Source organism: Staurois parvus, unplaced genomic scaffold (genome assembly GCF_062004578.1).
Source record: "Staurois parvus isolate SC_StPar_1 unplaced genomic scaffold, SC_StPar_1.0 ptg000381l, whole genome shotgun sequence".
NCBI classification, from domain to species: Eukaryota; Metazoa; Chordata; class Amphibia; order Anura; family Ranidae; genus Staurois; species Staurois parvus.
The window spans coordinates 1,858,661-1,873,922 of record NW_028318177.1 but is presented as its reverse complement, the minus strand read 5'-3'; the positions used below and the strand labels follow the sequence as shown (position 1 = coordinate 1,873,922).

The following is a 15,262-nucleotide window of genomic DNA, read 5'->3' as shown; positions in this document are numbered from 1 at the left end:
GTGTTGTCACCCTTTCTGTCCTAATATTTTTATTGAAAGGGTTTCAGCCAAAGTACGGAAGTACATGTGTGTACGGAAGTACATGTGTGTACGGAAGTACATCGGTTTAACAGTGCAGTTATGAACAGTAAAATCAACAGAGCAAATTCAGATCACGCAAGTAATGGACAATGGCGCATACAGTTGTGTTCAAAATAATAGTGTGTTGAAAAAAGTGAATAAAGCTCAAAATCCTTCTAATAGCTTTTATTTCCATACACACAAATGCATTGGGAACACGACACATTCTATTCCAAATCAAAACATGAAGAAAAATATATCAAATTTGTGTTGTTCCTCTAAAAAAATTGAAGAAAAGTGAATATTAGACTGTTCAAAAAAATAGCAGTGTTTGTATTCTTCTTTACAAACTCAAACATTCACTATATAAACTGAGAAATGTTTGAAGATTTTGCTTTCTTTTGAATCACTTAATGAATATTTGGTTGTATAAGCACTGTTTCTGAGAACTGCTGTACATCTGTGTTGCATGGAGTCAACCAACTTCTGGCACCTGTGAACAGGTATTCCAGCCCAGGATGATTGGACTACATTCCACAGTTCTTCTCTATTTCTTGGTTTTGCCTCAGAAACTGCATTTTTGATGTCACCCCACAAGTTTTCTATTGGATTAAGATCCGGGGATTGGGCTGGCCACTCCATAACGTCAATCTTTTTGGTCTGGAACCAAGACGTTGCACGTTTACTGGTGTGTTTGGGGTCGTTGTCTTGTTGGAACACCCATTTCAAGGGCATTTCCTCTTCAGCATAAGGCAGCATGACCTCTTCAAGTATTCTGATGTATTCAAACTGATCCATGATCCCTGGTATGCGATAAATAGGCCCAACACCGTAGTATGAGAAACATCCCCATATCATGATGCTTGCGCAACCATTCTTCACAGTGTACTGTGGCTTGAATTCAGTGTTTGGAGGTCGTCTGACAAACTATCTCCGGCCACTAGACCCAAAAAGAACAATCTTACTTTCATCAGTCCACAAAATGTTGCGCCATTTCTCTTTAGGCCAGTCAATATGCTCTTTGGCAAATTGTAACCTCTTCAGCACGTCTTTTTTTTAACAGTGGGACTTTGCGGGGGCTTCTTGCAGATAGCTTGGCTTCACATAGGCGTCTTCTAATTGTAACAGTACTCACAGGGAACTTTACACCACCTTTGATCTTCCTGGAGCTGATTGTTGGCTGAGTCTTTGCTATTTTGGCTATTCGTCTATCCATTCGAATGGTAGTTTTTCGCTTTCTTCCACATCTTTCAGGTTTTGGTTGCCATTTTAAAGGATTTGCGATCATTTTAGCTGAGCAGCCTATCATTTTCTGCACTTCTTTATATGTTTTCCCCTCTCCAATCAACGTTTTAATCAAGGTACGCTGTTCTTCTGAACAATGTCTGGAATGACCCATTTTCCTCAGAATTTCAGAGAGAAATGCACTGTAACCAGCATGTACAACATTTGCTGCCTTCCTTCCTTAAATAAGGGCAATAATTGCCACCTGTTTTTCAAAGAATGAATGACCTCACTAATAGAACTCCACACTGCTATTTTGAACATGCCCCTTTCAATTAGTGATTCAATTACACAGAATCAGCAGCATGCATGTCATGACTGTTGGGTCTGTTGGATTTCTATTACTCTACTACACCTGCTAGTAAATTATTTGCCATGTAGAAATATCATTTCTACCAAAAACAGTGATTGATCAGGTTAGTGATGTCTGACTGCTATTATTTTGAACACGTTTTAGAGGTCTAAGGCATATATCCTACCTGCAGTGGGGGAAGTCCATGTACATCTGGTGATTGGAGGCTGCATTTATTGGGTCTAGTATTCAAAAAAAACCTTCAAAAATAAGGTGTTTTTTTTTCACCACTATCTGGTGAGTGCGGTATGTGAACTGAGCACTAGCACGGTGTGAACACGGGTCAAGGATCTTTTCTGGATAAGGACTTTTCAAATGACCAATATACAGTGCCTTGAAAAAGTATTCATACCCCTTGAAATTTTTCACTTTTTGTCATGTTGCATCTAAAAGCTTGTGTGTTATTTTATCTCCGTATAAATACAGCTGTTCTGTGAAGCCCTCAGAGGTTTGTTAGAGAACATTCGTGAACAAACAGCATCATGAATGCCAAGGAACACACCAGAGAGGTCACGGATAAAGTTGTGGAGAAGTGTAAAGCAGGGTTAGGTTTTAAACAATATCCAAAGCTTTGAACATCTCACGGAGCACTGTTCAATCAATCATCCAAAAATGGAAAACGTATGGCCCCAACTTCAAACCTACCAAGACATGGCCGTCCATCTAAACTGACAGGCCGGGCAAGGAGATCCATAGCCCAGGTGGGCGAATCTGTCCACAGGACAACTATTTTGTCGTGCACTCCACAAATCTGACCTTTATGAAAGGGTGGCAAGAAGAAAGCCATTGCTGAAAGAGCCCTAAGAAATGCAGTTTGCAAGAAGACATGTGGGGGACACAGCAAACATGTGCAAGAAGGTGCTTTGGTCAGATGAGACCAAAATTTTACTTTTTGGCCTAAAAGCAAAACGATATGTGTGGCAGAGAACACACAACATTACTCTGAACACACCATCCCCACCATGAAACGTGGTGGTGGCAGTATCATGTTGCTGGAATACTTTTCTTCAGCAGGGACAGGGAAGCTGGTCAGAGTTGATGGGAAGATGGCTGGAGCCAAATACGGGGTCAATCATAGAAGAAAACCTGTTAGTCTGCAAAAGATTTGAGACTGGGGCAGAGGTTTACCTTCCAGCAGGACAATGACCCTAAACATACTACCAGAGCTACAATGGAATGGTTTAGATCAAAGCATATTCATGTGTTAGAATGGCCCAGTCACAGTCCAGACCTAAATCCAATTGAGAATCTGTGGCAAGACTTGAAAATTGCTGTTCACAGACACTCTCCATCCAATCTGACACAGCTTGAGATATTTTGCAAATAAGAATGGGCAAAAATGTCACTGTCTAGATGTGCAAAGCTGGTAGAGACATCCCCAAAAAGACTTGCAGCTGTAATTGCAGTGAAAGGGGGTTCTACAAAGTATTGACTCCGGGGGGCTGAATACAAATGTACACCACATTTTTCACATTTATTTCTAAAAAAAATTTAAAACCATTTATCATTTTCCATCCACTTCATAATTGTGTGTCACTGTGTTGGTCTATCACATAAAATCCCAATAAAATACATTTATGTTTTTGGTTGTAACATGACAAAATGTTGAAAATTTCAAGGGATATGAATGCTTTTTCACTGCATATTTTTTCTGAATACAAATTATTCTGTGATTCAGCAAGGTAGAGATTGTGATGTCACCTCTCTCTGCTGCTCAGCACAGGACCCGAAGCTAGCAGTGATCTCTGTAGTGATGTCTACTACAATGATTTCCAGCTTCCACAGGGATCCCATGGGTATGGCACATACAGACTTGCATTGCTCCAAGTGGGGCCAATGGAACTATGGTTCAGTATCTTTTTTTTTTTTTTTTTTTTTTTGCCTCAGCCCATTCAGAATCCTTCATAGAGTTTCTGTGGTAAATAGCTGAGTTACAACATTATGAAGACTTTGTTGTGTGCTATGGTAAAAATACTGTGCAGAGTCCGTTGCCTTGTTGCTTTTCCCTGAGTATTGGAGCCCAGATATTAATGTGGAACTTCAACCAAAAGGAGACATTCGTCTCTCTCTCCTCTCCCTTCCCCCTTCTCGGTCATATTTAGCATATTTTTTAGGGAGGGGGAGCGGGCATCTGGTTTTGCCAGGTACCCGCTCCCACTTCTGCTTGGATCACCTAGGCGAGCGGAAGTTCTCCCTCCCTCCCTCCCTCCCTACCCGCAGTCCTCTGGTACATGTCACAGGTCCCAGAAGACTGTGGGGCCGTTCACAAGGCACAGCACGGTCCGCGCATGCGCAGTGGCCAGCCGGCTGTGAAGCCACAAGCAGTCAGCTGGCTGCCCACAGTGCCGGGGACTGAAGACCAGTGAAGAAACTGGCCTAGGTGAGCACAGCGCTGGATACCTGGACAAGTGAGTGGCTGTTTATTAAATGTCAGCAGATACAGTTTTATTAGTCGAGTACAATGTGCGGCGGTACCTGCATTCTATATGCTGTTTTGGAGTGAGATGTGCTTTCTATGCCAGCACCTGAATAAATATTGTAAACCTGGGAGACTGACGCTGTAGGCTTGGAGCGGCACCAATCTGTTAAGGTAGGATTTTTGTTACAGAAGACACCCAATTAGTCTTTTCTGTTAGAAACTCTTTTATATATTGAGCCACACATGCACAGCTAAGTGTACATTTGTGGTTCAGCTCTGTGCTGTGATGATGTGACTTCCGGGCCCAAGCGTGGGAGTGGCGTTATCGCGACCAGGCCAACCAAGACACTTTAAGAGTCAGAATCTGGAAAGAGGACTGGGAGAATATCGCAGTACCCGTGACTGGTGGAGGCGCTTACATAGCAGCGCTGGAGGGGATTGCTTGTAAATCTGCCATAAAAAGCTCCAGTTTAATTCCAACGTAAAGCTGAAGTTTAAAGTGGAACTTCACTCTCTAGGAAATTATATCAAAATGTTTTTGTTGTATGCTTTTTTTACATTTCTTCAGGCACTTTCTGGTTTCCAGGTCTAGGCAAATGATGTCATACATCCCAAGAGTCTTCAGGAGGGGAGGAGGGGTTTTCTCAGCTACGCCCACCCTCCTGCATGTATGCCTGAGCTAAGGTCAGATGGATTCCAGTGAGTAATTGCTACATGAATCATCTGCCCTTACTCAAGATGGCCATTGCCAGAAATGCCAGGGGGTGTTTTACAAAGTGGTTTCTCTACAAAATAAAGCATGGAGACATGGATGGATTGGGTGAGTTTACTTTGAATATTAAAAATGAATTAAATGGTGTTTTTTGGTTTGTGGTGCTCAGATGCAGTGTAGTTCTGCTTCAGGCTCCATATACACTTGTGCAACTTGTCATGCGACTTTGGACACATAGACTGACTTGTCATGTGATTTTATGTATTTCAACAAAAGCCATCCAAATCTATGCAACTTAAAGGTTCCTGCTCTGTTTTGATTTGACTTTCATGCGACTTGAGTGACAAGCTGCAATGTAAACTCTCAAAAGTCTCATGAAATTCGCATCTTCATGTTATCAATGTGACAGTGGTGCAAAAGTCAACAGCAAAAGTTGCATCCAAGTCGCACTCATTCAAAGTTGCATTAAAGTCGCAATGGAAATAAACATGACTTTGGAGTTGCACAAATGTGAATGGAGCCTTAAGTAGTATTTGTATTGCATAGTTACGTTGGTATACGTATCTCATACCTGAGAGCTCTGTGGATTGTGCTGGTATCTTCCACTATCATATGCCACTGAGGACCAGCACTGCAGCAGCAGAAAGCACCAGCGATAAGAATGTGTAGGAGGGAGCAGTGCACTAATGTGTTTGCGCTTTCCCTGGTCCTACTGTCACTTTGAAGTGGGCAGTAAGCCTAGGTTCACATATGTGCGGGTGCTGCCGCTGCGGATCCGCACAAACAATCCGTGCATGCCGCACCACCCATACAGAGGAATGTGGACCCACGGGCGGTGCCATTAATTCTCATGGCACGCCACCCGCACTGGAAATCGCAACCGTACTGGGAACCAATCCTGGTTCCAACTGGGAACCAATCCTGTGCGGGCTGTGTTTTCAGAAGAAGTGCAGGGGCTTCTTCCCTGCGTGTCCCGGGGCAGGGAAGTCCATTCAAATGAATGGGCTCTTGTGCCTGCGCAAAACGCGGACCACAGGAACGTGGGCAGCACAGTGGCTAAATGGTTAGCACTTCCGCCTGGCAGTACTAGGGTCGTTGGTTCGAATCCCAGCCACGGCACCTCCTTCCTGGAGTATGCATGTTCTCCCTGTGCCTGCGTGGGTTTCCTCCGGGTACTCCGGTTTCCTTCCACACTCCAAAGACATGCTGGTAGGTTAATTGGATCCTGTCTAAATTGGCCCTAGTATGTGTATGTATGTATGTGAGTTAGGGACCTTAGATTGTACGCCCCTTGAGGGTTAGGGACTGGTGTGAATGTACAATATATATATGTGTGTGTGTGTGTGTATATAAAGCTCTGCGTAAATTGATGACGCTATATAAGTACCTGAAATAAATAAATAAATATATATGTGAACCAGGGGTAAGTGCATCAATGGGAGTTCTTTTTCCTCCATTTATGTTTGGGTGTTGGTTGCATTGACATTTACTACTTTAGTCCATCTCAGGAGTGAGAGAGGGTGGATATGTGTTCCTACATACAGTGGGACTATGAAGATCGAATGTAGCCACCCTCTAACAGGAAGTCGAATAGCACCCTCTCTTGCAAAACAAAACAAAAATTGTGGGGGGGAGGCTACGCGTAAAAGGGAATTTTTCTGTTAGATAGGAATAATTGAATGTATTTTTTTAAAATTGTGAGTTTAGTGTTATGAAAGTTCAGAGTGTAAAGGAAAAGTGTTTTCTCTGATCATTTTTTTTTTAGGGGGAGCTTCTTCGACTTTGTATTACCCATCACGAGGTGCCCTTGTAGAGATGGCTCGAAGGTAATAATATACACAGGGATCATCTGGAGAGACCTGAGATCTGTTACCATAGCAAGTGCAGGAATTATCATGAGGCAGCAGCTCTTCTAGTAATGCAGCGTGCTCCAGCAAAATAACAGAACAGCCCTGCACACCCAGCATCACCGACTGATCTACACTTAGAATTGATGATCATTGTGTTCTATATGTATGAACATATTGAACATTTATATTTTAGTAAACGTCAGCTGACCATACGTCGGTAGAATTTTTTTGTTTTTGGATTGTAGGTACGATTTTCTAATAATTAGTAGGGTCAAATCAACAATTGCTTTCAATTGCAAGGACAAGAAACTTCAAAGGAGAGGGTGGGAACATTTTTCTCAAGTGAATAGAACTGTGATTGTGTTTTTAGTTCAGGAAAAATCACAAAAAGGTTTCAAGGTTCAAAATAAACATGTTAATACATTAGGGAATCCAAGCATGTCCACACACATTTTAAAGCGGTATTAAACCCCAAAACAAAAATGTCCTGTATTGCAATTTTACCAATTGTTAGATGTTGTGACTGCTTTAGTTTGGAAAAAAAAAATAACCCAAATCAGTTTATAAAATTTTTTTATAATTTTTAAAAACTATTTTTACATTTTATTAATTATTTGATTTTTTTTTTTAAATGCTGTCCACATAGCAGTACAGTGTCACCATATTGAAACTGTACTACTAGTGGGGGGTGATGGTTTTTTTTTTTTTTTTACACTGTTTGCTTTTACACCCATAAAGGCTGTAAAAGCAATCATTTCTCCTTCACTCTGGCTGCATTCTTGCAGCCATTGAGAAATACTGTGAGAACTGTAATTGGTCACAGCTTATCACATGGTAAAAGTGAATGGCTCACTGGCTTTGATTGACAGTAGTGGGAGCCAATAGCTCCTGCTGCTGTCTCAACCAATGAGGGATAGTCCTGGGAGAACCACTGCCCTCGTGAACATCGTTGGATCCAGATGTGGCTCAGGTAAGTATTTGGAGGGGACTACTGCACACAAGGTTTATTTATCTTCATGTATAGAATGCATGAAGGTTAAAAAAAGCTTGAGGCTTTATAGCCACTTTAAGGATTTGTAAGTTAAAATATATTACTTTTTGTCTTGGATTTAATACCGCTTTAGAGTGGTTGTAAACCTCTGACATGAAATCTGAATAAAGCATATCCCTCTATAGTGTGTACTTGTCTCAATCCAGAACACTAAGTGTAATTTCTTTCTGCTACTTCATTCCTCTATCTGTATGAGTCATATATGACAAATTTCCCTCCTGACACCAAGAGAGAAATGGCGACGGGAGGCAGCTGCTGCACACAGCCTGTGATTGACAACCTCAGCTGTGGAGAGTGTAACTTCAGTTCCCTGCCCCCACTGGCCCAGGAACTCAGCAGTGCGCCGAGAGGCTGAGCCGACTGGCGGTCAGGCATCTAGGTGGATCCTGCCATTATTGTTGGGATCCTTCTAGAGCCTGGAGCAGCTCTGTGACTTCCAAAAGTGGGCTAAAGTAGGTACACTCCTGTGACCCAGATGAGAAGTATGGCTAAGAAAGCTTTGGCCATACTTTTCTTTTGAATTGTATAATAACTATACTGCCTGCTCTCATTTTGTAAAGTGCTGCACAGACTGTTGGCACTATATACATCCTGAATAATAATAATAAGTGACTTTTCATGATCAGTAATGCTCTAACGAAATTCTACTGGTGTATGGCCAGCTTTTACCACGTGAAAGTCAACTTTGGAAGCAGAATAATATAGGAACAGATGCAAAACAAATATCTAGCCATAGCACAGCTACATTATTATCCTAACATTAGGCTGGTTCTCCAAGATTTTAACGATTAAATATTTATATTGCTTTATTACCAGGAAGCCTTTCTAAAAATATAAATAAGGTCATTGGTACAATTTTTTTTTTCACCAGAACAAGCCCAGCAATCTTTTCAAACAGTGGAGAATTATGTAGTGGTATTTAGTCAGTGTGCTATAGTGGGTATGATTTATATATGCCGGCATAGTATGATACTTGTATTCAAATCGCATTAACATGTTTCAGTCACTTGGTGCATTTGATAGAGCGTTCTGGGCATCCTGTGTGCTATATCCAAATGTGGAATTATTTTTGCTTTTCAGTGCATGAAAATACAAAGTTCTACTCCTTCTGGGAGAATTCAGCCTCAAGGAAGCTCCAGGACTGTGGCTGTGAGCAATGTTATCAGCACAGCATGTAGGCAGAGACTGATGTCTTTGTCTATGCCAGCCATTCTCAACTAGGGTTGCCAGGCACCCTGGGGTGCCTTGAGGTTTCTTCAGGGGTGCCTTGGCAAAACTTGTATACAAGCCAGCGGGTGGAGCAAGCCTGCCTTTTACTTGCACAAAGCCACAGGTTTTCATTGTGCACCATTACAACCTTCTAGCCGCCGGCCTCCTCACAACCAATGTTGGTTGCCCTCCTGACAACCAATCATCAGTTGATAAGAAGGATGGCAGCTACCTTTACAGTATCCTAGTTTGATCCTCCACTGTCCCTCTACATCAGTGCTGGGGTCACTTTAGCTCAGTGATGGAGAAAAACTGAGGGAGAAGAGAAACACTGGAATACTAGTCAGTACCAGTGTGCAACAGTGTATTGCTTTGGAAGAATAAATGCCTCTAATGTTGGGTGTCCTACATGTGTGGGTATTGCTGCGTTATTTAAAACTATTAAAATAGTTTTTCACATTATAGAATGGGGTGTCCTTTTAAAATGGACAATCTTGATGCACCCCATTTTAGAATGGGGTACCTCAGGACTGTCCATAATTTTAAAGGGTGCCTTGACTGAAAAAAGGTTGAGAAACACTGGACTATGCATTTCGATTGGTATTAAAGCAGAACTGCAGGCAGATTTTAACACCAATAATGTAGTTCTGTATTAGGAAATATGAAAATATCTTTCAGTGCAGATCGTATATTTACCTGAGTTTGACTTATCAACCCCTTGCAGTTCCTGGTACAGCAGCACTTCAGACTGGGAGACTGAGGAGCAGAACTATTAGCCGATCGGCTGTGCTAACAATAGGAGAAGGCACGGGAGTGAACTTCTGAATCACGTGCACAGGCTGGATGTGGGGATGGGACTTATGAAGGCCTTACATTGTTCGAATTCTGAATGATTTTTCGTCCGAAAAAGTCATTCGCTCGGTAATCCCATGGTGCCATCAATGATTTCGAAAATCGGCTGACCAAATCATAAAGTTCACCCCATATAACAGTTGACACTTCTGTTCCTTCCAGGTCACGGCTCATGTGCATATGCTTTTTCGGAAAAACTATCGTACGATTTGACCATCATTGAGTCGAAAATCGGTAGTTGTTCACAAATTTTCCAACATGCCCGATCACCGAAAAGGGGAGAAACCACGAAAATCGTCCGGTGCCATTGGCCCACTAATAGAGCGAAAATCGGGCAATTATTCTTAGGTCCGATTTTCGGACGAAAAATCAGTCGAATTTTGACCCATGTATGGCCGGTCTTAGTTTTATTGCTTAAAGTATGACTATACTTGCCTCCAGTTCATTGATTGGATGCCTTTACTGGTGCCAACATCTTCCCCTCATCTTCTTCCAGGTTCAGGTCTTTGGCCACCTTGATTGGATGATACTTGATTGGGGGCTATTTACTAAAGCTGGAGAGTGCAAAATCTGATGTAGCTCTGCATTGAAACCAATCCGCTTCCAATTTTGTTTTAGATTTTTTTGTTAAAGCTTAGTTGAACAAGCTGAAGTTAGAAGCTGGTTGGCTACCATGCACAGCTACATCAGATTCTGAGTGCTCCAGTTTTAGTGAATCTTCCCACATGTGTTGTGACCAGTTAGGAATTTGTTTTTTCAGGCAGATTTATAAAGATTCTCTTTAAAGCTGAATTGCAGGTATGGTTTCCGTGATTCTGGGTTCCGTGTCAAGCGGAAGTGTGTAGTGAACACAGGGGGTCACTAGCCTGGCACAGGAACTGTTCACTGAACACCATACAACAACTGCAAAGCATTCTCTGACTGGACAAGATATAGACTGCGACATCTCTGCCCCACCTCTCCACATCATCCAATCAGAGAATGAACTGTATTCTTTGGAGGAAAAAATGACAGTGTTTTAAATGGTATCGAGGATGTGAAACTCTATGGTTTCTTTGCAACAGAGCAGACCTTCAACACAGGACTGAGAAGACCGTAATGATCACTGTAATAGTGGTGTCTACTACCATGATTATGCGCTTCAGGAGGAATCCTATAGGTATGATCTATGCATGCGTACATTGACCCAAGCTGGACCATTGTAACAATGCAAAAACCATACTTGGAAATCTTTAACTTGAGAAACCATCTGCTTTCTTTTTGAAAAGTAGTGTTCGTTTTCAAAGAATGAATACTTTAGGGCCAGTTCACACCAGATGCAGTCCAGTGCGGTTTTTCTCTGAATCAAAAATGCATGCACAATGTTTGTCATTCCAATGGGCCTAGTGCACACCTGTGCAGTTCCGGTGCAGAAAAAGAGAAAAAAGTAGAACATGCTGCAGTTTTTCAGAACAGAACTGTACTGGAACACTGCAAAATGTATCAAAAAGGCATCGGAACGTAGTGTGGTGTGAACTGTAAGCAAAAACACATCAGGAATGTTTTTGTGGTGTGAATTGGCCCTTAATGTTTGTACAGGAATAGTTACCATTTGATCATCCTCTGTTGTTTCTGAGCTCTGGTATTACTTTTGCGGGTAGAGGTTGTAAAGCTCTCATTTTATTCGGTGTGAGATAAAACCGTATTTAGCTGGAATTTCACAAACTCGTAGTACTGCTTAGACCTGCAGAAGGGGACATTCCCCGAAAGCTTGTCCTCAAAATTGTATGTTAGTGCAAATAAAACAAGTATCACAGAGTACTCAGTTGTTTCTGTCGCAAATGCACTAATATGGCTACAATCACCTCAAACTCGTAGTGAACTCCTCTCTGCCTGTATCAGTGATCTTGTTTTGCGGCGTTCTCCCTTTGTCATGAACTACACTGCGTCTATGCCAGCCACCAGTCTTCTAATCAAGCTCAATGAGGTGGCACATGACAACCAGTCTGGCTATGTGACACTGGAAGTTGGAGAGGGGAGAGGCTGCTTCCTGTTCATCAATATGTTTGACGTCTAAGGCCTACAGTATCCGGACACAAAGCTAAACAGTCCTAATTTCATGTCAGGACTGGAATTGGCTGCATTTCCTGATGGGCAGAGGCAAACGTGTCCATCTACAATATAAACACTCCAGTCATGAGCCAGAAATTGTAGATGTGTCCAACAGAAAATGATGTAAAATAGTGTAATTGCATCATCTTAGGTTTATATATATATTTATTTTGTCATAGGTTGTTGTTATCCCCATTATCCTTTTATCATCTCTTCAAAGGTTTGACCCTAATACATAGTGTAGACAAGACCTATGACAGCAGTGACATTTTATTAGAGGGTAGAATAGGTCTTTTTCTGTGGGTTGGCTTGTTTTCAGTTTGTATGTATTATCCAGCCAGTGTTCTCTCCATTTGTAAAGGATACATTCAACCAGAATCAGTATATTCGTTATGGGTATTTGCTGATGGCCTCAGGTTCAGTCATAATTGGCCCAATAATTACAAAACATGCAATTAGGAAAACAGCACCACGTTATTGCAAAGGAATTTTTTGTTTATAACATGTTAATAATCTCCCTTTTAAAGTGTTACTAAACCCACAACAGTAAAATCAGTCTGTATGCAGTAAAAAATGCTTGTTATACTCACTGTTGAGCCTAAGGGGTTAATCGTCTGCATTGTGTAAAAATGCTGATTGATCCTGACTTCTCTGATCCTTCCCTTCCAGTGCCCCCCTCTTATCTACTTATAAGACATATCATGTGGAGTCACACTGCACATGCTCAGTTTGGTGTGTATGCTAGAGAGGTTTTTTTTTTCTTGGGAGAGTGTATGTGATCAGCACAGGGCCACTCAGTGCTGTCCAGACAGAGGTCAGGGGTTCTGCATTTCCTAGAGCAGAAATAACACTAGAAAACTCCACCTACAAGCTTTAACCAATGCTGTGCTGGACACTGATATAAGTCACAAGACTGCTCTAACTGCTGATGAGAAAAAAGGTATTTAGCAGTTTATATTTACTAAAATAATTGCATTTCAATGTTCTGTGTACTGTGGGAGACCAGATATAGTGAATGCAGGGTCCGGGGTTTAGTAACACTTTAAAGTGTTATTAAACCCACAACAGTAAAGTCAGTCTGTATATGCAGTAAAGCATGCTTGATATACTCACTGTGGAACCTAAGGGGTTAATCCTCTGCATTATGTAAAAATGCCATTTGATCCTGACTTCTCTGATCCTCCCCTTCTTCCAGTACCCCCCTCTTATCTCCTGATAAGACTTATTGTGTGAAGTCACTCTGCACATGCTCAGTTTTTGGTGTGTATTGCTAGAGAGGGGTTTTTTTTCTTGGGAGAGTGCATGTGATCAGCACAGGACCAATCGGCACTGTCCAGACAGAGGTCGGGGTCCTGCATCCTCCTAGAGAAAAACTCCTACAAGCTTCATTCTATGCATGAAGGTAAAAAACCTTCTCTGTGCAGCAGCCCCCCTAATACTCAAGCCTCCTCTCGATCCAGAGATATGCAAATGATATGATACGGAGTCTTGGCTATCCTGGGACTCCCTCTCCTCATTGACCGAGACAGAAGTGGGAGCCATTGGCTGCTGCTATCAATCACAGCCAGTGAGCCAATAAAAAGAGCCGAGCTGCGGCTTTATGTTTGAATGGGCACACGGAACAGCAGGTGCCCCCATAGTAACTACTTGCTGTGAGGGCACCCGACAGGAGGGAGGAGCCAGGAGAGCCTGCGGCGGACCCAAGTAGAGGCAGATCCAGGCTGTTCTATGCAAAACCACTGCACACAGCAGGTAAGTATAGACACATTTGTTATTTTTAGAACTAAAAATGTAAGTCTTTAATATCGCTTTAAAAATTTTCAATATCTCACCTGATTTCAGAGGTTTTCACCTGCACCAATACATTTGTGCCCATTTCTTTCTGGTATGGCATGTGCTTGAGCATTTTTGCACACATTGGGTCGTCTGCACATGCTTTGGATGCTCAACTGCCAGAAAGTACAGCACATAAAGTCACACAATAGCAGGTTATTGGAGGATGATTGCTTGCCTTTCATTGAAATAGCTAGACCAGCTGTCAGGAGCCATGGTAAGCAGGGTTTTCCTGTATTACATACATACTAAATTATGTACTATAGTATAAAATAGGATGAAAATTGGAACACAAATGTTGGGGAAAATGTTAGACGTTTAAGACTGCATTCATAGTTGTCCATTTCCTGTTTCAAAACAATTTAATTGTAAAGTTTTACATATAATAAAATCAAACACAGAAAATCACACATCTTTGTATAAAATGAAGAGTCAGACACAAAATGAAAGCATTGCTTGCAAAAGTATGACAGTGCAGAGGCATCAAAAGTAATCCACTGGTTGATTCATAGTCAGGATGGATGCCACAAGCATTTATATTGAAATCATTGCATAGCACAGTAAAGTCTTCTTAAACAGACTGTATTCACATGTCTCATTCCTTCTCATATCCCAGAAATAGGAGGATTATTCTTCATATTAGCATAGTGGGCTGAGCCTTGCAAATTATTGATTTATGCCAATGCACATCTAACTGCTGGTTTATATTACAAAGATAGCCTATTATTATAGAGCCATTTTTTCCAAATGGCATACAACTTTTTTTTTTTTCTTAATTATTGTATTCTACCCCACAGTGGTACTCAAAAACTAAACGCATCTGAAAAACACACACAAAAAACTTTAATTCAAAGGTTTGTCTATAGTTCACCTCCCAAAGAATTAGGACTCTACCCTGACCCTTCGAGGCATAAGGCTGCTGATGGGGGCAAAGCTTGACATGGTCCAACTAGCCAAAAGGCATGGCTGACCCCTCTCCTCATGGCCAAGCGACGCTAACAGCCACGTACTAGGCGAGTAGCTTTCCCAAGGAGAGACCCCCACGGTTCAGGGTAGGACCCAAAAAATACAGACAAAAGTGCAAGTGACAAAACGAGAGAAAATGAATGTAGTGTCAGTGCACGTGCACTGGCCAGGCCTTGCAGCCTAGTAGAAAACATTGCCCCAGACGTCGCCAAAAGGCCTAGCTCATAGAGGAGCAGTACAGAAAAACTTATAGTGATGTGGCCTGTGCCTTTTCAAACAGAGGGTTTCTCAAGCCCAGGTGTTACTAAGAGCAACCCTGGGGCAACCAACTCCCAGGGTGCACAGACACTGTGGGTTCTCTGCCTTCCCAGCCCATGGCCAGACCAGGCAAGCCCATTCAGATCAGGAGGCACTGGGCTCATTCAGTTCTCCCAAGGGAATTACTCCCCCTTGCATACATTCTGTGGGCACCCTGGTTTCTGTTCTAGACAGTCAAAATACTCAGAGCCGCCATCATACCATTAGAGCTACTATATGGCAAGCCATCCCCAGCAAAAGGCCAGGCCATAGCAACCCTATTGGA

General features: G+C 42.1%; 1 protein-coding gene across 1 annotated transcript in view; it reads left to right on the top strand.

Moving 5' to 3' along the window:
- HOMER2 (homer scaffold protein 2) overlaps nt 1-15,262 on the top strand; it is a 253,399-nt gene that overhangs the window by 43,663 nt on the left and 194,474 nt on the right. The gene's annotated exons all lie outside the window — the stretch shown is intronic.